Source organism: Pristiophorus japonicus, chromosome 2, assembly GCF_044704955.1.
Source record: "Pristiophorus japonicus isolate sPriJap1 chromosome 2, sPriJap1.hap1, whole genome shotgun sequence".
NCBI lineage: Eukaryota > Metazoa > Chordata > Chondrichthyes > Pristiophoridae > Pristiophorus > Pristiophorus japonicus.
Genome location: NC_091978.1, coordinates 51,841,884 through 51,863,516, shown reverse-complemented (window position 1 = coordinate 51,863,516; position 21,633 = coordinate 51,841,884). Strand labels below are relative to the sequence as shown.

The 21,633-nt window shown below is 46.1% G+C and overlaps 1 long non-coding RNA gene across 1 annotated transcript; it reads right to left on the bottom strand.

Moving 5' to 3' along the window:
• Positions 1–15,172: 15,172 nt before the first annotated feature.
• LOC139238452 (uncharacterized) lies at positions 15,173–21,067 on the bottom strand. Its single transcript, XR_011588591.1, has 2 exons — positions 20,853–21,067; positions 15,173–16,848 (listed from the first exon to the last, which is right to left on the bottom strand). It is a non-coding gene; the product is annotated as an uncharacterized lncRNA (long non-coding RNA).
• Positions 21,068–21,633: the final 566 nt, after the last annotated feature.

Below are 21,633 nucleotides of genomic sequence, written 5' to 3'. Positions count from 1 at the left end.
AAGTTCCGAATTGGGGAAAAGCTAATTTTGCTAAGTTGAGAAGTGATTTGGCCTTGGTGGACTGGAAACAGCTACTTGTGGGTAAATCAGTGTCGGAACAGTGGGAGGCATTTAAGGAGGAGATCCGGAAGGCTCAGGCCAAACATGTGCCCTTAAAGAAAAAGGCTGGGAAAAATAATTCTAGAGCCCCTTGGATGTCTAGGGACTTACAGGGCAGGATTAAGAAAAAAAGGGATGTTTATGTCATATATCAACAGCTAAATACTATAGAATCTTTAGAGGAATATAGAAAGTTAAGAGGCAAAATTAAAAAAGGATATTAGAAATGCTAAGAGAGAGCATGAGAAATTCTTGGCCGGTAAAATTAAGGAAAACCCTAAGATGTTCTTTAAATATATTAAGAGTAAGAGGGTAACTAAAGAAAGGCTAGTGCCTATTAGAGACCATGAGGGTAATCTTTGTGTGGGGGCAGAAGATGTTGGGAGTGTTCTTAATGAATACTTTGCACCTGTTTTCACAAAGGAAAGGGGCAATGCAGATACTGCTATTGAGGAAGAGTGTTATATTCTGAATGAAATAAATATAATGAGAAAGGAAGTATTAAAGGGTTTAGCAGCTTTGACAGTAGATAAGTCGCCAGGCCTGGATGAAATGCATCCCAGGCTGTTGTGCGAAGTAAAAGAGGAAATAGCAGAGGTCTTGACCATCATTTTCCAGTCCTCTTTGGATCTGGGCATGGTGCCGGAGGATTGGAGGATTGCTAATGTAGTACCCTTGTTTAAGAAGGGAGAAAGGGATAGGCCGAGTAATTACAGGTCTGTCAGCGTAACCTCAATGGTGAGGAAATTATTGGAAAAAATCCTGAAAGACAGGATAAATCTGCATTTGAAAAGGCAAGGATTAATTAGGGACAGTCAGCATGGATTTGTTAAGGGAAGATCGTGTCTAACCTGATTTAATTTTTTGAGGAGGTAACCAAGAGGGTCGACGAGGGTAGTGTGTACGATGTAGTATATATGGACTTTAGCAAGGCTTTTGATAAGGTCCCACATGGTAGACTGATCATGAAGGTTAAAGCCCATGGGATCCAGGGCAAAGTGTCAAGTTGGATCCAAAATTGGCTTGGAGGTAGGAAGCAAAGGGTAATGATTGATGGATGCTTTTGTGACTGGAAGAATGTTTCCAGTGGGGTTCCGCAGTGCTCGGTAATGGGACCCTTGCTTTTTGTGGTATATATCAATGATTTAGATTTGAATATAGGGAGTATGATTAAGAAGTTTACAAGCGACACTAAAATTGGCTGTCTGGTTAATAATGAAGAGGAAAGTCATGGGCTACAGGAGGATATCAATCTACTGGTCAGGTGGGCAGAGCAGTGGCAAATGGAATTTAATTCCGAGAAGTATGAGGTGATGCACTTTGGGAGGGCTAATAAGGAAAGGGTATACACATTAAGCGGTAGGCCACTTAATAGTGTAAATGAACAAAGGGACTTTGGAGTGCTTGTCCACAGATCCCTGAAAGTAGCAGGCCAGGTGGATAAGGTGTTTAAGAAGGCATACAGAATGTTTGCCTTTATTGGCCGAGGCACAGACTATAAGAGCAGGAAGATTATGCTTAAATTGTATAATACTTTAGTTCGGCCACAGCTGGAGTATTGTGTGCAGTTCTGGTTGCCGTATTATAGGAAGGACATGATTGCGCTAGAGAGGGTGTGGAGGAGATTTACTAAGATGCTGCCTGGAATGGAGAATCTTAGTTATGAGGACAGATTGGATACGCTGGGTTTGTTCTCATTGGAACAGAGGAGGTTGAGAGGAGATCTCATTGAGGTGTACAAAATATTGAGGGGCCTGGACATAGTGGATAGTAAGGATCTATTTCCATTGGTGGAGGGGTCATTTATGAGGGGGCATAATTTTAAGGTAGTTGGTGGAAGGTTTAGAGGGGATTTGAGGGGGGGGGGCTTCTTTACGCAGAGGGTTGTGGGGATCTGGAACTCACTGCCTGGAAGGATGGTGGATGCAGAAACCCTCACCATTTTTAAGAGATGGTTGGATGGGCACTTAAAGTGCAGCAACCTGCAGGGTTACGGACCTAAAGCTGGTAATTGGGATTAGACTGGATGACCTTTTGTTGAATGGCGCAGATATAATGGTAAGTACTGCAGGGAATAGAATACGGCTAGGGTGATCTCCTGGACTAGTTTCGATTGCCTGGATGGGTCAGAGAGGAATTTTCCCAGATTTTCTCTCCCTAAATTGGCTTGGGTTTTTATCTGGTTTTTGCCTCTCCCAGGAGATCACATGGCTCTGGTTGGGGTGGAGTGTAGAATGTTTTAGTATAAGGGGTGTCACAGTTGTGGTGAGGCGGACTGTTTGGGCTGGGTGCTCTTTGCCTTTCTGTCATTGTTCATAGGTTTATATGTAACCTTTAGGGCTGCTGACCAAGGGCCTTGCGGCTCCTTGTCGGCCGGCGCGGACACGATGGGCTAGAATGGCCTCCTTCTGCGCTGTAAATTTCTATGTTTCTATGAGGAGACATTTCTTCACTGAAAGGGTTGTGAATCTATGGAATTCTCTACCCCAGAGAGTTGTGGATGCTCAGTCGTTCAGTGTATTCAAACAGAGGTCGATACACTTTTGGGAACTAAGGGAATTAAGGAATATGGGGATAATGCGGGAAAGTAGAGCTGAGGTAGAAGATCAGCCATGATCTTGTTGAATGGCGGTGTCGGCCCAAAAGGCCAAATGACCTACTCCGGCTCCTAGTTGTTAAGTTCTTATGTACCGGTGGACACTGCATGCTCCCTCTCCAGGACCACCCAGGCACAGACTAGACTGTGGAACAGAGGCAGGCAGCCACAGCGACCACTCCACCCACCCACCCACCCCAGGCCCTGCCCATCCTGGACCTGCAAATTTTAGCCAGGCCCAAGAACAGGTCCAGGAGATTATCCTCTGATGTATCTGCCCCCATGCACACTGGGCGGCCAAAGATTAGGAGTGTGGGGCTAAAGTGTAACCAAAGGTTGAGGAACAGCCCCTGTAGGGCTGCAACCTCTCACGCTGGATATATACATGGCCCATGGACTCCTCAAGGCCGCAAAAAGCACATCTGGCCTTGGAGTCTGGAAGGCACTTAAACTGTTGCACATGACAGCTCCGTGCAACACTCTCCACCCCAGATCACCAATGGTGCAGGAAAGGACTCCCATGTAAAGATCTATCCATTAGTGACACCCACCTCCAAGATGACCCTCCCATCCAATTGAGACTGGGCAATGAACAAAATTCATCAATAAATGATACAGAAACCTGAGTACCCAGGACCTCAGCCGCGGTGCGAAGTACGCTGGCCACCAATTTTCCATTACTAACTTGCACCTCAGGCCCCGCCCAGTCCAGTTTAATTGCTAAATGTTTTCTAACTCAGGTTCAGGCTTGTCATTCTGAGGAAAATTTACAAGGCCTCATTTATTGGCGCATCTCACCTGAGAGGCTGTCAATGGCTTTAATAAACTGGCAGCAAGGTTTTTTCTAAAGGTGGAAAGTGGTGAAAAATACCACGAGTGAAGTTTGAAGTGATCTTTCCATCCATTCTGCTGCCTAGCCCTTCACTCCACACGGCCTGACCTTGGTCATCTTGTAGATCTTACATATTGTTACAGATAGCAAGGTCGTTGAATCTCCCCAGTGTGAACTCGCTGGTGTCTCAGCATATCGTTTTTGCTTTTAAATCTCTTCTCACAGTCAGAACATTAAAAGAGTCTATCAGTGTGAACTTTGTAGGATTTGGCCGGTGCCAACATCAGTGTGTGTATAGGCCAGAAGGATTTTTGGACTTTTAAAATGGATCTGCACCCTTTTAAAATGGAGACGCACATGGGCTGCATTTCAAAATGGAGTTTGAACATTTGGACTTTAAAAAGGACTGATAGCAGGAGCTGTCTGACTTTTGGGTTGCCATGGGATCAGTCTCGACAAATGCTGATGTCATGAAAGGCAAAGGCCTTTTCATTTGGAACTTTGTGTGATTTGTGGAAAAGCACCTTTTGTCCATGAAGCTGGTATGTCTGGATGGACAATGAGGGTTGCAGGCTAAATGTAATACCTCTCGACTCTTTCAATGAAGGAACAGTCAAGAACTCAACAAACTGTTCATCATCATCATAGGCAGTCCCTTGGAATCGAGGAACACTTGTTTCCACTCTTAGAATGAGTCCTTAGATGGCTGAACAGTCCAATATGAGAACCACAGTCCCTGACACAGGAGGGACAGATAGTCGTTGAGGATAAGGGAGGGTGGTACAGGTTTGCCGCACGTTCTTTCCGCTGCCTGCGCTTGTTTTCTGCATGCACTCGGCGATGTGACTCGAGGCGTTCAGCGCCCTCCCGGATGCACTTCCTCCACTTAGGGCGGTCTTTGGCCAGGGACTCCCAGATGTCAGTGGGGATGTTGCACTTTATCAGGGAGGCTTTGAGGGTGTCCTTGTAATGGTTCCTCTGTCCACCCTTGGCTCATTTGCCAGGAAGGAGTTCCGAGTAGAGTGCTTGCTTTTGGAGTCTCGTGTCTGGCATGCGGACAATGTGGCCCTGCCCAGCGGAGCTGATCAAATATGCTGGGGATATTGGCCTGGTCAAGGACACTAATGTTGGTACTTCTATCCTCCCAGGGGATTTGTAGGGTCTTGCGGAGGCATCGTTGGTGGTATTTCTCCAGGCGACCGGGACATCACCCCCTCTCCAGCGCCGGACCTACATCCCTCCAGCGGTGGGCCTTCTTCCCTCCAACAAACAGTTAGCACTTCGAGAACTGCTCATTTACATAAATGATCTACCATTGTGTTCATCGAGATGACCAATCCAGGACAGAGACGTCGCCAGGAAAACCAACTAGCATCTCTGCGACCATGGTAACCAGGAATCGCCCAGCCAGTTTTGTGTATTATATAGGGTATAAAGATGCTGAAATTTGGGGTTTCAGGGGCTTACTTTCCTCTACCATCTGGAACGGGGTTCCCCGCATGGCTACGCATCCGGCAACTCTCCAGGAATGCCCGAAGTGAGTGCCTTGCGATACCGCCTGAACGTAACTCTCTAGGCCTCATCGCATGCCTCTGTTAGGCACGGTTTTGTCTTCAGAGTCGAACGGACCCAGGACCGCATGAATCAACGACAAGGGCTGGTAATTATATCCTGCATACACCTCTGGAAATCCCCAAGACCGCCAGCGTGTTTGACTGCTGAGGAACTGCAAGTGTCCAAGACGCATGTGTGTCTCAATGCCGAGAGCATACAGAAATCAAGCGCAGACAGCGGAAAGAGCGTGTGACGAACCAGTCCCACCCACCCCTTCCCTCAACGACTATCTGTCCCACCTGTGACAGAGTCTGTGGCTTTCGTATTGGATTGTTCAGCCACCAAAGAACTCACTTCAGGAGTGGAAGCAAGTCTTCCTCGATTCCGAGGGACTGCCTATGATGATGATGTGTATTTGGACTTCCAGAGGCATTTGACAAGGTGCCACATAAAAGGTTACTGCACAAGATAAAAGTTCACGGGTTGGGGGTAATATATTAGCATGGATAGAGGATTGTCTAACGAACAGAAAACAGAGAGTCGGGATAAATGGTTCATTCTCTGGTTAGCAATCAGTAATTAGTGGGGTGCCGCAGGGATCAGTGCTGGGACCCCAACTATGTACAATTTATATTAATGACTTGGAAGAAGGGACCGAGTTTAACGTAGCCAAATTTACTGAAGTTACAAAGATGGGAGGAAAAGCAATTGTGTGAGGAGGACACAACAAATCTGCAAAAGGACATAGACAGGCTAAGTGAGTGGGCAAAAATTTGGCAGATGGAGTCTAATGTTGGAAAGTATGAGGTCATGCACTTTGGCAGAAAAAAAATCAAAGAGCAAGTTATTATTTAAATGGAGAAAGATTGCAAAATGCTGCAGTTCAGCGGGAATGGGGTTACTTGTGCATGAAACACAAAAGGATAGTACATAGGTATAGCAAGTGATCAGGAAGGCCAATGGAATCTTGTCCTTTATTGCAAAGGGGATGGAGTATAAAAGCAGGGAAGTCTTGCTACAGCTATTCAGGGTAGTGGTAAGGCCACACCTGGAATACTGCGTGCAGTTTTGGTTTCCATATCTGAGAAAAGGATATACTTGCATTGGAAGCAGTTCAGAGAAGGTTCACTAAGCTGATTCCAGAGATGAGGGGGTTGACTTATGAAGAAAGGTTGAGTAGGTTGGGCCTCTACTCATTGGAATTCAGAAGAATGAGAGGTGATCTTATCAAAATGTATAACATTATGAGGGGTCTTGACAAGATGGATGCAGAGAGGATGTTTCCATTGATGGGGGAGACTAGAACAAGGGGGCATAATCTTAGAATAAGGGGCTGCCCATTTAAAACTGAGATGAGGAGAAATTTCTTTTCTCAGAGGGTTGTGGATCTGTGGAATTCGCTGCCTCAGAAAGCTGTGGAAGCTGGGACATTGAATAAATTTAAGACAGAAATAGACAGTTTCTTAAACGATAAGGGATTATGGGGAGCGGGCGGGGAAGTGGAGCTGAATCCATGATCAGATCAGCCATGATCTTATTGAATGGTGGAGCAGGCTCAAGGGGCCGTATGGCCTACTCCTGCTCCTATTTCTTATGTTCTTATATGTGAGGAGGCTTCCAAGTGTGGAATTCGCTGCCTCAGAAAGCTGTGGAAGCTGGGACAAACCGTGAGAGGGGTTTAGTTAGAAGGGCTTCCATTATCTCGGCTTAGATTCTGGGAAGGGGATTGGTTCAGCGTAACTGACAGGGTGGGTATTTAGTCTAAGTAGTATTTAAGCTAGTGTCCACAGTCATCTACTCTTTAAGCCGTAAGCGAGAGGAGTAGGGGTTGTCGTTTTATGAGTGTAATAAAAGGAATCGATCTTTGACCAAGCTGAACCATTTCATTTTGTCTGAGTCAATTATAATCTATCCATAGTAACTCCTTGTGTCCAAACTTGGGGGTCGTGGGGCTTGTGGTTCGCGATATAATTCGGAAGACCAACCGGGTGGCATCTGCTCACGGCCGGGTTACACAGTATTCCCGCTGGGGATGCTGTGCATCGGGCATAGGAGAAGACCTATCTGACCTTGGTCTCTCTCTATGGGATTACCCGCTAATTGACGGGCTAGGCAGGAACTATTGGCAAAAGCTCCTGCCGACCAAAGGGAAACAACTTGAACAGGGGAGTTTTAAAGCAAGGGTCAATGCAAGGGAGCGTCATAGAGACACGGGGCACACAAAACACCCTACAAAAATGGCGACCATAGCAGGACACGAGGGCATGGGTAGTTCAATTGACTCTCTAAGGTTGAAACAGTTCGGTCAGGTTTGGAAGATAGGATCACGTCCTACGTGTTCACCAAAATTAATGTGTCCCAGCAGTGGGTGCTGGACATGTTATCCTGAGGACTGTCTGAGTGTAAGGCAGCTGAGTGGACAGGGGTAAAGGAGCATAAGAAGTCCAAAGAAAAAGCAATTTGGCTCATATGCTTGCAAAAACAGGTTCAGCTGTTAAGGAAGCAGGTAAACAGGCTTCAGGGACAGCTGGAGAAGTCTGAAAGGGAATCAGATGCACGGGGTATAGTGGGTCGGCAGTTGGTGGAGGAATTAGCTCTAGTAAAGCAGGCAAGGAGGGCTGTAGAAGAGTCTTCCCAGACGACCAGGGACTATTTACAGTGCCAGATAACCAAGGCTAAGTTCAACGAGCAAGTCCTTCGAGAAGAAAATTCCCAACTAGTAGAGAGAGCTGACAAGGCTGAGGATCAGTTTAAAAAATATAAAGGTGGCATACAGGATAGCTCAAAATCGGGTATATGAAGAGGCCGATCACGGGTCCTGTAATGAAAAAAATCAGTAAGTTGACCCTAGCATTATCCAAGGCCAGGGGTATGGCTTGTCTTATGACACCGGGGGAAGTTGGGGTAAACTGGAATGAGGAGAGAAAGGAGCCTGATGATGGGACCCAGTATAGTGAGGGTTGGCTGGCTCCTGAAGCACCGGGACCGATCAATAACTGTGATGAGGACTAATTGGAGGCATGGAGCCGGGATATAGGCCCCATTAACTCCACGGATGGTCCACTGGATGTTAATAGATGCTGGACAGATTTTTGGAGGGGTAACCCGGAGTTGGAGGATGTGAACTTGAGGCAGATCCTCCTCAGTAGCTGCAAAAGCAGTTTTAGAAATTTGAAAGCTGACAGTAAGGTGGTGAAGGAAATGGTGAAACAAGGTGGGCAGAAGGACCCTGCGGGATCCAAAAAGAAGTACAAAGCATGGAAGGGAAGCATTGTGTTTACTGCAGTAAATCGTTTGTTTAAGAGCTGAAAAAAATAGAAAAGCATTTCTATGAGTCTAAGCGTCTATGAGTCTAACTTTTGTGCCAAGAGATAAAACATAGGATTTGCTATTATGGATGTTTGAGAAGTCATGAAAATGTGTTGTGTATGAAAGCCTGTCTGTGTAAAAACCTTTGATGTTTTCAGGGAAAATGTTTAAAGTTGTTTTAAAAAAGGCATGTGGATGTTTATTTGTCTTTAAGTGTGTCTGTAGAGTTTTTCTCAACTGGCACTGGTTTGAGATTGGTTTGAATTAATTGGAGTTATTGAGATTAATTAACATGTGAAAACCAGACTTTTATTATGGCCATGGTAAAATTCTGGTTGGTTTAAATTGTGTGAAAAGCCTCTTATTCCGGACATGAGGCAATCACATATATTTGGTATTTCAAAAATAAAAATTTCTGATCAATTTCAAGAATGTATGACCAGGGGAGAAAAAGGGAGGGATTGCTACTATGCGTGGAGTAGAGAATCATTGTAATGTGTAAGCTATTGTTATGCGTGGACTATAAAATGTAATGCAACTTTTAAAATGCGGAAAAAAGGGACGGTAACTCTCTGCACAAGACTTCAGAAAGCAACACCTTGTGCAGAGTTGAATAAATATTTTGAGCATTTTAAAAATTTTAAGAAAATTTTAAGTTTCAAATTTGAGCGGATGTTTCCCTCATTAACAGAAAGGGGATCAGAATTGATGAATTAACCCATTGGGCTGGCAGGAAAGCCACAATGGATGTTTTTCTTTTCTTCCATTTGACATAGCTAAATTGACATGAGTTGCTGCTCAAGCACTCGGGAAGGAAAATTTAAGGATAGAAAGGGAAGAAGGGAAGTGGCATATGGCTCACAACCCCCAGTCATCGGGGATTGTGGAGCGCATGAACTGGACCCTGAAGGAACAGTTGAGGAAGGAGGTGGGCCAGTTCCCAAAGTCATGGGACAAAGTCCTGCCTCTGATCATCATGGGGGTCCGGGCCAGCCCTTCCAGGAGCACAGGGTAATCCCCATATGAGGTAATGACCGGAGGACCATATGAACCTTGCGGCACCCCACTAGTCACTGCCTGCTATTCTGAAAAGGACACGTTTATTTCTACTCTTTGCTTCCTGTCTGCCGACCCGTTCTCTATCCAAGTCAGTACATTTCCCCCAATACCATGTGCTTTACTTTTGTTAACAGTATGGACGATGCTCAGTTGCAAATGCAGGTAAATACCTTAAGGGACCGACTGCGCAAGATACTGGGAGAGAGTAACACCATAGAGGGGTCGGAGTTGCGGGAAGACCAGGCCATGACCTTTCACCTGAAGGAGGTCATAGCAGAGCTGGAGGCCCATACTCAGACTATCAACAGTCTGATTTGTGAAGATCGATATGCCTCAGCTCAGGCGACATGAAATGATACGTACGGTCCTTGGTTGCTGAATGAAGGACGCAGTCATTTGGAGGACATTCAGTAAGGTCACGTTCCTTCATGGGTCAGTAACAGGCACCTCATGTACAAGGGGTCGATGAGCCCGTGCCAACTCCAACTGGCCTCAGAGGCGTACCCTGTCCCGGTTGATTGTGGCCGGTCGAATTTTACTGTGATGGGGATTATGCTTAGGATGCTGGTGATGAGTGGTTTACCGCAGCTAGCTCCGGTATACCAGGTGCAAAATATTGAGGTAACAAGGAGATGGAGTACACGTGTGGCGCCATGGGGCTCCGCCATTCATCGTTAAATGGGGGTCCACAATAGCAGGCACATACCTTAACGGGTGCCAACACCGGGAGCACACGTTGTACTTTGTCCCCAGAGATTAAAATTTGTTCAACCGACCAGTGTGTGGGTTTGAATCAGAGGGTGTGGAGGCCATTAATTGTACAATGGAGGTGATGGCCCAGGGTCACATTCCACCTCAGGTGGTGTACACAAGCAGGGGCACATACTGTATCACGACCAACGTGACTCAGTACAGGGTCTGCGAGACCTGGTGTCCAGTTCCCGATCTGTCCTTCTGCTTTAAACCCCACACAGAAGGTTCAATTTGTTCAGGAACAGATTTTCTCCATCACAGAACCCGCCACGGTGCATCTTACCATAAATGATTCTGTAACTAATTTATATGAATATGTAACGCAGTTCAGGTATGACATTCCACCTCTACCTGAACAGCTCACAAAGCTGCTGAAGGAGCTGGAATTGTCACAGAAACACTTGTATATTTTGGAACAGTGTAACGGGGAGATCGAGAAGGAGATCACTCAGCTGGGGTCTCCTCCATGGTGGGATGTTGGGCTCAGCATAGAAATCCCACCGTTGATTCTTCAGAGAAGGTTCACTAGGTTGATTCCGGAGATGAGGGGGTTGACTTATGAGGAAAGGTTGAGGAGTTTGGGCCTCTACTCATTGGAATTCAGAAGAATGAGAGGTGATTTAATCGAAACGTATAAGATTATGAGGGGGCTTGACAAGGTGGATGCAGAGAGGATGTTTCCACTAATCGGGGAGACTAGAACTAGGGGGCATAATCTTAGAATAAGGGGCCGCTCATTTAAAACTGAGAAGAGGAGGAATTTCTTCTCTGAGGGTTGTAAATCTGTGGAATTCGCTGCCTCAGAGAGCTGGGTCATTGAATAAATTTAAGACAGAGATAGACAGTTTCTTAACTGATAAAGGATTAAGGGGTTATGGGAAGCGGGCAGGAAAATGGGCCTGAGTCCATGATCGGATCAGCCATGATTGTATTAAATGGTGGAGCAGGCTCAAGTGGCCGTATGTCTACTCCTGCTCCTATTTATTATGTTCTTATCTAACAGTCGCTCAAAACCTCTCATAATTTTGAACACCTTTTTTAAACTTCTCAGCTCCATTGTTCTGTGAATTCGGGATCCAGCATCCAGCAATCTCTAGTCAAGGACTGTCTTTTTAAACTGCCTCACCTGATGTTTTTGATTCCCTTATTAAACATTTCAGAGTTCTTGCAGAATGACCGAGGCTGTTTCTGACACTGCAGGAAATATGTATTTAAATAAGTTGTGTGGTCAAGCTGCTGTGCCTCTGACCCTTTGAAAGGCCGCTCACTGTGGCCCCTCTCCCAGATTCCAGCCCCAGCTCTGTGCTCACACAGCTGCTCTCACGTCACAATCGGCCCCAGTACACCTGAGCTGGGCACCAGGCCCCGCTGCCATTGGTTGGAGAACCTGCCGCCAAATCGCTCCTCCCACCTCAAGCGGGCTCTTCCTATTGGTCGGAGCTCCCGTCAGTCAGTCAGGCCGGACCCCGGGGTCACGTGCTCCAATTAGTGCCGCCCCCTCGTAACACCAGGTGACGGGCGCGGCTGTATCCGTTCTATTTGGTTTCCGGGGAGCTCCGGCCGACTTACAGGTTTGGATTTTACTTTATTCTCTCTCTCTTTCCCTCCCCCATCTCGCGTTCAATAGGTTCGAAAACCTACTTTTTGTCGGTGATTCGGCCTCAAAGGCCGCCCGTCCTGTTTACCCAGGAGCCCCCGCGCGGTTTCTGTGGGGACCCAGCGCGCAGGCGCAGCAGAGGCCGGATTATTGGCGAGATTTGAGTCTCTGAGCATGCGCGATGCCCAGCGCGTTCCCTTTGTATTTAAAACGACATTATCTCTTGTGTTCCTGTGATTGAGAGCATGAGAAATAGGAGCAGGAGTAGGAGTAGGACATAGACATAGACATAGAGCTCCTGGAGCCTGCTCCGCCATTCAGTAAGATCAGGGACATTGTCTCTGTGATTCAGTGTCAGGAAACTTAGAAAATTACGGCACAGAAGGAGGCCATTCGGCACATTGTCTCCGTGTCAGTTGACAAAGAGCTATCCAGCCTAATCCCACCTTCCAGCACTAGGTGTGTAGTACTGTAGGTTACGGCTCTTTAATATCCAAGTACCTTTTAAATGTGATGTGGGTTTATGCCTCTACCAGCCTTTCAGGCACTGAATTCCAGCCTCCCACCACTCTCTGGGTGAAGAAATGTTTCCTCATCTCTCCTCTAATCCTTCCACCAACTACTTTAAATCTATGCCCCCTGGTTATTGACCCCTCTATTGAGAGAAACGGGTCCACTCTATCCAGGCCCCTCATAATTTTATACACCTCAATCAGGTCTCTCCTCAGCCTCTGATGACACAGTGAAGAGGGAGATTTACTCTGAATGTAACCTGTGCTGTACCTGCCCTGGGAGTGTTTGACCTGACGGTGTCAATGGAGCTTTTTTCTTTATCTAACCTATGCTGTCCTTTCCATGGGAGTGTAGAGGGAGCTTTGCTCTGTATTTAACCTGTGGTGTACCTATCCTGGGAGTGTTTGATTGGTCAGTCCAGAGGAGGCTTAACTCATAGAAAAATAGGTGCAGGAGTAGGCCATTTGGCCCCTCGAGCCTGCATCGCCTTTCAATGAGTTCATGGCTGAACATGCAACTTCAGTACCCTATTCCTGCTTTCTCGCCATACCCTTTGATTCCCCCTAGTAGTAAGGATTACATCTAACTCCTTTTTGAATATATTTAGTGAATTGGCCTCAACAACTTTCTGTGGTAGAGAATTCCACAGGTTCACCACTCTCTGGGTGAAGAAGTTTCTTCTCCTCTATGTCCTAAATGGCTTACCCCTTATCCTTAGACTGTGACCCCTGGTTCTGGACTTCCCCCAACATTGGGAACATTCTTCCTGCATCTAACCTGTCTAAACCCGTCAGAATTTTAAATGTTTCTATGAGATTCCCTCTCATTCTTCTGAACTCGTGAATACAAGCCCAGTTGATCCAGTCTTTCTTGATATGTCAGTCCTGCCATCCCGGGAATCAGTCTGGTGAACCTTCGCTGCACTCCCTCAATAGCAAGGATGTCCTTCCTCAAGTTAGGAGACCAAAACTGTACACAATACTCCAGGTGTGGCCTCACCAAGGCCCTGTACAACTGTAGTAACACCTCCCTGCCCCTGTACTCAAATCCCCTCGCTATGAAGGCCAACATGCCATTTGCTTTCTTAACCGCCTGCTGTAACTGCATGCCAACCTTCAATGACTGATGTACTATGACACCTAGGTTGCGTTGCACCTCCCCTTTTCCTAATCTGTCACCATTCAGATAATAGTCTGTCTCTCTGTTTTTACCACCAAAGTGGATAACCTCACATTTATCCACATTATACTTCATCAGCCATGCATTTGCCCACTCACCTAACATATCCAAGTCACTGCAGCCTCATAGCATCCTCCTCGCAGCTCACACTGCCACCCAACTTAGTGTCATCCGCAAATTTGGGCATACTACATTTAATCACCCTCGTCTAAATCATTAATGTACAATGTAAACAGCTGGGGCCCCAGCACAGAACCTTGTGGTACCCCACTAGTCACTGCCTGCCATTCTGAAAAGTACCCATTTACTCCTACTCTTTGCTTCCTGTCTGCCAACCAGTTCACAATCCATGTCAGCACACTACCCCCAATCCCATGTGCTTTAACTTTGCACATTAATCTCTTGTGTGGGATCTTGTCGAAAGCCTTCTGAAAGTCCAAATAAACCACATCAACTGGTTCTCCCTTGTCCACTCTACAAGAAACATCCTCAAAAAATTCCAGAAGATTTGTCAAGCATGATTTCCCTTTCACAAATCCATGCTGACTTGAACCTATCATGTCACTTCTTTCCAAATGCATCCTTAATAATTGATTCCATCATTTTACCCACTACCGATTTCAGGCTGACCGGTCTATAATTCCCAGTTTTCTCTCCCTCCTTTTTTAAAAAGTGGGGTTATATTGGCTACCTTCCACTCCATAGGAACTGATCCAGAGTCTATGGAATGTTGGAAAATGACTGTCAATGCATCCGCTATTTCCAAGGCCACCTCCTTAAGTACTCTGGGATGCAGACCATCAGGCCCTGGGGATTTATCTGCTTTCAATCCCATCAATTTCCCCAACACAATTTCCCGACTAATAAGGATTTCCCTCAGTTCCTCCTTCTTACTAGACCCTCTGACCTCTTTTATATCCGGAAGGTTGTTTGTGTCCTCCTTAGTGAATACCGAACCAAAGTACTTGTTCAATTGGTCTGCCATTTCTTTGTTCCCCGTTATGACTTCCCCTGATTCTGACTGTAGGGGACCTACGTTTGTCTTTACTAACCTTTTTCCTTTTTCTCTTTACATATCTATAGAAGCTTTTGCTGTCCGTTTTAATGCTCCCTGCAAGCTTCCTCTCGTACTCTATTTTCCCTGCCCTAATCAAACCCTTTGTCCTCCTCTGCTGAGTTCTAAATTTCTCCCAGTCCCTGGGTTCGCTGCTATTTCTGGCCAATTTGTATGCCACTTCCTTGGCTTTAATACTATCCCTGATTTTCCTTGATAGCCACGGTTAATCCACCTTCCCTTTTTTATTTTTACGCCAGGCAGGGATGTACAATTCTTGTAGTTCATCCATGCGGCCTCTAAATGTCTGCCATTGCGCATCCACTGTCAACCCCTTAAGTATCATTCGCCAATCTATCCTAGCCAATTCATGCCTCATACCTTCAAAGTTGCCCTTCTTTAAGTTCTGGATCATGGTCTCTGAATTAACTGTTTCATTCTCCATCCTAATGGAGAATTCCACCATATTATGGTCACTCTTCCCCAAGGGGCCTCGCACAACGAGATTGCTAATTAATCCTCTCTCATTACACAACACCCAGTCTAAGATGACCTCCCCCCTAGTTGGTTCTGTTAAGTCCGAGTTCGGGTGGTCAGCTGCATTCGACAATAATCGATTCAGATACCTTCAATCTTTACGTCTTTATTGAAGCAGCTTCGGACCTGTTACCAAACTGGCAGCACAGAGTCTACAGATTCTGGGGCAGGCAGACAAAAGGTCTGCCTATCCTCACAGACGCATCCTTTTTATTCTTACAAACTAGAGGAGGTATGGCCCGCTTCATCAATCACAGTGTGTTACTAGAGCTTCATGAATTGATAGCCTGTTTATCTTTAGAACACTTTATGCTTTTACGAGCGGAATAGCCCAGCTTAATCACACGAAGCAAATGTGCACCTTATCAAGTCATGGCCATAAACCCTTGTTTATCAGTGATGGTCACACAAGCTACTTTATCCCCTACTTTCTCACGGGAAACCAAGTCTGCCTTTCCTTACTTGCTTATTGATTTCTTCAACCATTTTATTAATCCTATCATGATTCTTCCACCTACATTCACATTCCCTCCTGTTATCATTCCATGATAAATTCTCATTCATAAATGTTTACTCTCAATTCAGTCACGTGGTTTCAGGAGTCCCGGTTGCTTAGATCAAATTATGCCCCATGTTATTGCTAAGATCAATTTTGTCCCGACCAGTATGTGTGAAATTATACGAATCTAAGGATGGATGTTCACATTTATTCCCCAATCCCAGACCTTTCTCCTCCAACTCTGACTTTGTAAGTCTACATCGATATCTTCTTCCAGTACGTTGATTTTAGTTTGCAGTTGGTGGTAGAGCTTTACGGATTGACCCACTCTAAGCCTCAACTCTCGTAATACTTCGGTTAGATGTGGGATGGGTGATATGCGCTTGCCCGATCGTGACAGGTCGTAGTGGCGTAAAGCAAAAGTTTGGTTGTGGTATAGGGCACTGCAGGTCATTTGGGTCCCTTGTCTTACTTCTACACAGGCATCCACACTCTGGCAAGAGGTGATGCCCGTGTTTGAGTCGTGAAGACAGGAATAATTGGACTGCTTTGTGAGACAGGTCTGGTTAACGGGCACGTCCACTTTTGCGCACCCGAATCCTGTACCATTCCAACACTGTGGGTACCCATCCTTCCCAGACCCTGTGGTGTTTAGGCAGGTGGCCGGGGTGCTTCAGCCATCGGAATATGTGAAGGTAATGTTTTCGGCGGGCGGGGTATCATTGTATCCTTGTATGTAAAGACTGGGATCCATAACCGGGGTTGGGGTAAACAATTCGGTGACCGACATAACAGGGTAGCATACAACCGACTCTGGCGCGAATAAGATCTTATGAGTCCACAGGAATATATTATGATCGTTCCCCAGTTGCCCTTGCACGTTCCTTTTCCTCCTTTGCCCTGTTACTGATTCCAGGGATTGGTCCTTTGAATCAACTAAGTCATCTTCAGGTTGGTCAGGGCAAACAAAGTCCATCTCACATTCCCTGAACCGGCATGGCAAATTCCATCGGTCTTTGCCCTGTAGAGTCATCTGTCGATCAACCTGTGAGAGTATACCCGTACGGGATTTTATTTTAGTCATGGTCCATGATTCGAGATCGTCTGGTGTCCTGGTTCCACGTTGTACGATATCTCCCGTACGAGGCGGAGAATTTTCTCTCGTGAGCCATCGGTTGGGCAGCTGAGTAGTTGTCCCCCTGTTTTTGTTACTGTTATCAGCAGGATCACGACTCCTAGCAGCAGGGTTCCGTGCATTCTTTCAATCCTGAAAGACAAAGGGGCTTGCAAACCGTCATGTTACTATCGTGGCTACCAAGGCCTCATGTTATGCCTAAATACCTAAAAGCAGGACAAACAATCATATAATAATTAGATTAATTAAAATTATGGCTTAAAATTACGGCTAAAACGGTTACGGAACGATGGGAATGAACGTATTATGGCACTTCAATTATTAGTCCACGTCTATCTCCACTCCCCCCTTTTGATTACCGCCGGTAATCAATTTGCAGTGATGCATGTGCACCCACGCGTCTCTACCTTCCACCTTTACAGCGGTGGGGGTGGTGAGTAAGACCTGAAATGGACCATCCCATCGGGGCTGGAGATGACGTCGCGTCCAATTTTTGATAAGGACGAAGGATCCGGGCTCGATAGGGGATGATCAGTGAGAAGAGGGACGGTCATCATAAGCGGCGCGAACCTGTGAATGAGAGGCTCGCAATGCCTTAGTTAGGGCTAACACATAGGTAGCCATCTCCTCAGTCATGTGATGAAAGTAAATGGCAACTGGAGAATGGTGGTCCCAAGGGGTGCGAAGAGGTCTGCCGTACACGATCGCGGCCGGGGTGAGACGCGTCGTCCCTGCGGGGGTGGAGCGAATCTGAAAAAGAGCTACAGGTAACAATTTTAACCAAGTCGATCCTGTTTGGGAGGTCAGTTTAGCTAACTTGATTTTAAGAGTCTGGTTGGTTCGCTCGACCAGACCCGCCACCTGGGGGCGATAGGCACAATGGAGTTGTTGATGTATCCCTAACTGTTGGCACAATTCCTTGTTTACAGCTGCAATAAAATGGGGTCCGTTATCTGAACTAAGACGACCGGGAACCCCGAAGCGAGGGATAATTTCCTTCAGCAATATCTTAACAACAGTACAGGCTCTATTATCCGTAGTAGGATAAGCTTCAATCCATTTACTAAAAACATCAACAATAACCAACACATATTTATAATACTGACAGCGTGGCAATTCTATATAGTCCATCTGCAAAGTCTCGAAGGGTCCGGCTGGCAAGGGTGTTTTACCTAATAAACATGGTACCCCCCTTCCAGGATTATGGCGTTGGCAGGTAAGGCAACGAGAAATAATATTCTGCGCAAACATTTGGAGGCTAGGATGCCACCATGTCTGGAGGAGCAGGTCACTAGTGGCTTTTGCTCCACAATGCGTGGCATAATGAACACATTCAATTACCCAAAGGGCCAATTTATCGGACATACAAGTTTGACCAGCGGGTGTGATCCACAACCCGGAGGCAGTATCATATTTACAATCAAGATCGTTCCAAAGTTGTTTTTGTACAGCAGGAGCGTCCTCCTGTAGGCGAAGTACCTCTTTGATGGTTAGCATTGGCTTTTCAGGGGCCGACAAGCTCGGTTTAGAGCTGGACGTCTGCCTCATCATTCGGGTCACAACAATCTGCTGATTCCTTGCAGCACACTTAGCCGCCTCGTCAGCAAGGCGGTTTCCGATGTCGATTGGAGAGAAACCGGCAGTATGAGCGGAACATTTAATAACAGCGATTTATTGAGGGAGCAGAAGAGCAAGTAATAGGTCAGACACAAGCACTTGGTTCGAGATTGGCGTACCGGTTGAAGTTAGGAATCCTCGGTTTTTCCAGAGCTGGCCGAAGTCGTGGACAACGCCAAAGGCGTAACGGGAGTCAGTGTAGATATTGACTCGGAGATCCTCTCCTAAAATACACGCACGGGTGAGGGCAAAAAGTTCTGTTTGCTGAGCGGAAAGGGGGACCTGGAAGGCTCCAGACTCGAGAGTCGTTCCTTCTTGACTGACAACAGCATAACCGGAAATGCGGGTTCCTTCCTTGTTGATGGAGGAACTGCCATCAGTGAACATAACGAGATCAGGGTTTAACAGAGGGGTATCTGAAAGGTCGGAGCGAGGGCTCGTGTCCTCGAGGACTGAGTGCAGACAGTCATGATCCGGCTTAACAACATATTCTGTCTTTACTTTCGTCAGCAGTGAATCTTTTAGCTCAACCGTCGGACCGTCCTTCCAAAAAGCTTTTACTGCTCGAGACATTGCCTGAGTTGTGGCGTCACACCAGTCAAGATTATTGGTCCTTATTGCAGTAGCAACTGTTCCAGGAAGACAGTTCATTAACATAGAACAAAACTGAGGAGAGGGTTGTCCCCTAGAAAACGCCTGGTCTCCTGACTGGGTTCCATATACTTCCTTAAATCTCTCTCAAAAATTCCTCGACTGTCTCGCCCTTCTTTGTTTTCATATCCTAGACTTTGGTAATATCGACAGGTTTTCGCAGAACTACGTGTACAGCATCCAGCATCATCGTCTCTCTGTTCTCGTTATTCGCGTGCGCTACTTCTAAGGCACCGTGAGTTTGATATCCTAAGGCTTCCTTAAATCTAGTCCATTCAGAACCAGTAAGTACCTGTTGTACCAGAGACCAAAGGTCCCTTGAGTCTGCTTGATAGACTCTAATGGTTCGTGACAAAAATTCAATGAACCGTTGAGGACAGGTATTTTTATTCGGGGCGCTGGTTAATATGGACATAAGTTCATGAGGTTTCCAAGGTAACCACACTTGTATCTTAGCAGGGGGCTGCACATTCGGGCCTCCATCCTCAATAGGCGCTGCTGGTGCCAACGCGCGAGGGTTAGGGACAGTTCTGACGGGCAGCTGTTTCGGCGCGCGTTTCTTCAGGGGTCTTGGTGTCTCCCTGTCATTGTTTCCTTCAACATCGTCAACCCATCCCGACTCTGAATCTGTCCCAGTATCTGACCCTGACACTATCACATCATCCTCATCCGTAGGGGTTGATTTCCCCTTTACCCCTTTACCACTACGTCGTTGATTTCTTTCAAGCTGTTGTAATCTCCCTATTTCCTGTTCAAGTTGACGCCGTCTTTGAACCTGGCTTCTAGTCCCCTCTGCAACGGATCGACAGAAAACTTCATCATCAGACTTAGGTCCCCAAGACTGTCGTTCTATATTAGACACATTGTCTAAACTGGGATAAATGAGTGTTGCAGCAGCAGTGGCGCCCGGTGTTGGGAGATTAGAACCGGAATAAGGGGGTGGTAGTACTCCGTTCGTCTGTAAATTTGGCACCGGCACATTTACTGCCACAGCCGCGTCAGCCAAGGCATTAACATCGGGTTATGCCGTAGGACGAGGCGGGGGAGCCCCTGGAGTCATATTCCAATTATCCCATTCATTGTCCTCGTCAGCCCCTTCCATGCCAAGACCAGCCATTGAACTACGTAGTTCAGTTAAAGATTCCTTGTTTGTTCTATTTCTCTTTTCCTGTGCACATTCCTTTCTTTAAATTTCCAATGACTTAGGGATTCCCGCATTGGTTAATTTAATTCCTGCCTTGAGAGCATTCTCCTGCCAACTCGCCAGAATATTCTTATCTTTTTCATCCTGACAATGTTGGCGCCAAATTTCAATCAATTTCTTACTCTTTTTCCCGATTCCCCTTTTCCAAATTAATTCTTGGGCGCGTTTAATTGTTTCTAAATCACTTGAACCCCCTAATGGCCATATGTCTGAACCTAATTTCTGATTCAAACCTCCCGACAATTGTCTGAATTGCTCGTTTTTATCTGGGTGTTTATTACCCATGATAAAACTTATCTTAACCTAGGTATTCAACGTTTTGACGGACTCATTAAGTGAGACAATTTCAAATCAGTTATCTTTTAACCCACCACCGTGGTGTGCACCCACAACTTCCTTTTCTCTTTATTCCTTTTCTCTCTATTCCTTACTGTTTTAACGTTTGACGGACTACTTGTGGTAGACAATTTCCAGATCAACCTACACCTTCGTCATTTTAACGGACCACCATCGTGGACAATTCCAAATCTATTTTTTCCTGGGGTAATCTGACAACTGACCACGGGCGATCCCGTCAACAATTAATTGAACAGTGGTGAAAGATCCGCGACCAGAACTTACGACAGGAGGAAAACAAAGTGGCAATTTAACTAAATATACTCACTTTGGGGCCCATTTCCTCTGCCGCGTCCCGTCTGTAGGATATCAATGATTCAGCCACTTCCAATCGAGAGTTTTTGGGATCCCACTTCTGACACCAAATGTTAAGTCCGAGTTCGGGTGGTCAGCTGCATTCGACAATAATCAATTCAGATACCTTCAATCTTTACGTCTTTATTGAAGCAGCTTCGGACCTGTTACCAAACTGGCAGCACAGAGTCTACAGATTCCGGGGCAGGCAGACAAAAGGTCTGTCTATCCTCACAGACGCATCCTTTTTATTCTTACAAACAAACTAGAGGAGGTATGGCCCGCTTCATCAACCACAGTGTGTTACTAGGGCTTCATGAATTGATAGCCTGTTTATCTTTAGAACACTTTATGCTTTTACGAGCGGAATAGCCCAGCTTAATCACACGAAGCAAATGTGCACCTTATCAAGTCATGGCCATAAACCCTTGTTTATCAGTGATGGTCACACAAGCTACTTTATCCCCTACTTTCTCACGGGAAACCAAGTCTGCCTTTCCTTACTTGCTTATTGATTCCTTGAACCATTTTATTAACCCTTTCATGATTCTTCCACCGACATTCACAGTTCCTCGACATATTGGTCTAGAAAACCATCCCTTATGCACTCCAGGAAATCCTCCTCCACTGTATTGTTTCCAGTTTGGTTAGCCCAATCACTATGCATATTAAAGTCGCCCATGATAACTGCTGCACCTTTATTGCATGCGTCCCCCAACATCACTACTACTGTTTGGAGGTCTGTACACAACTCC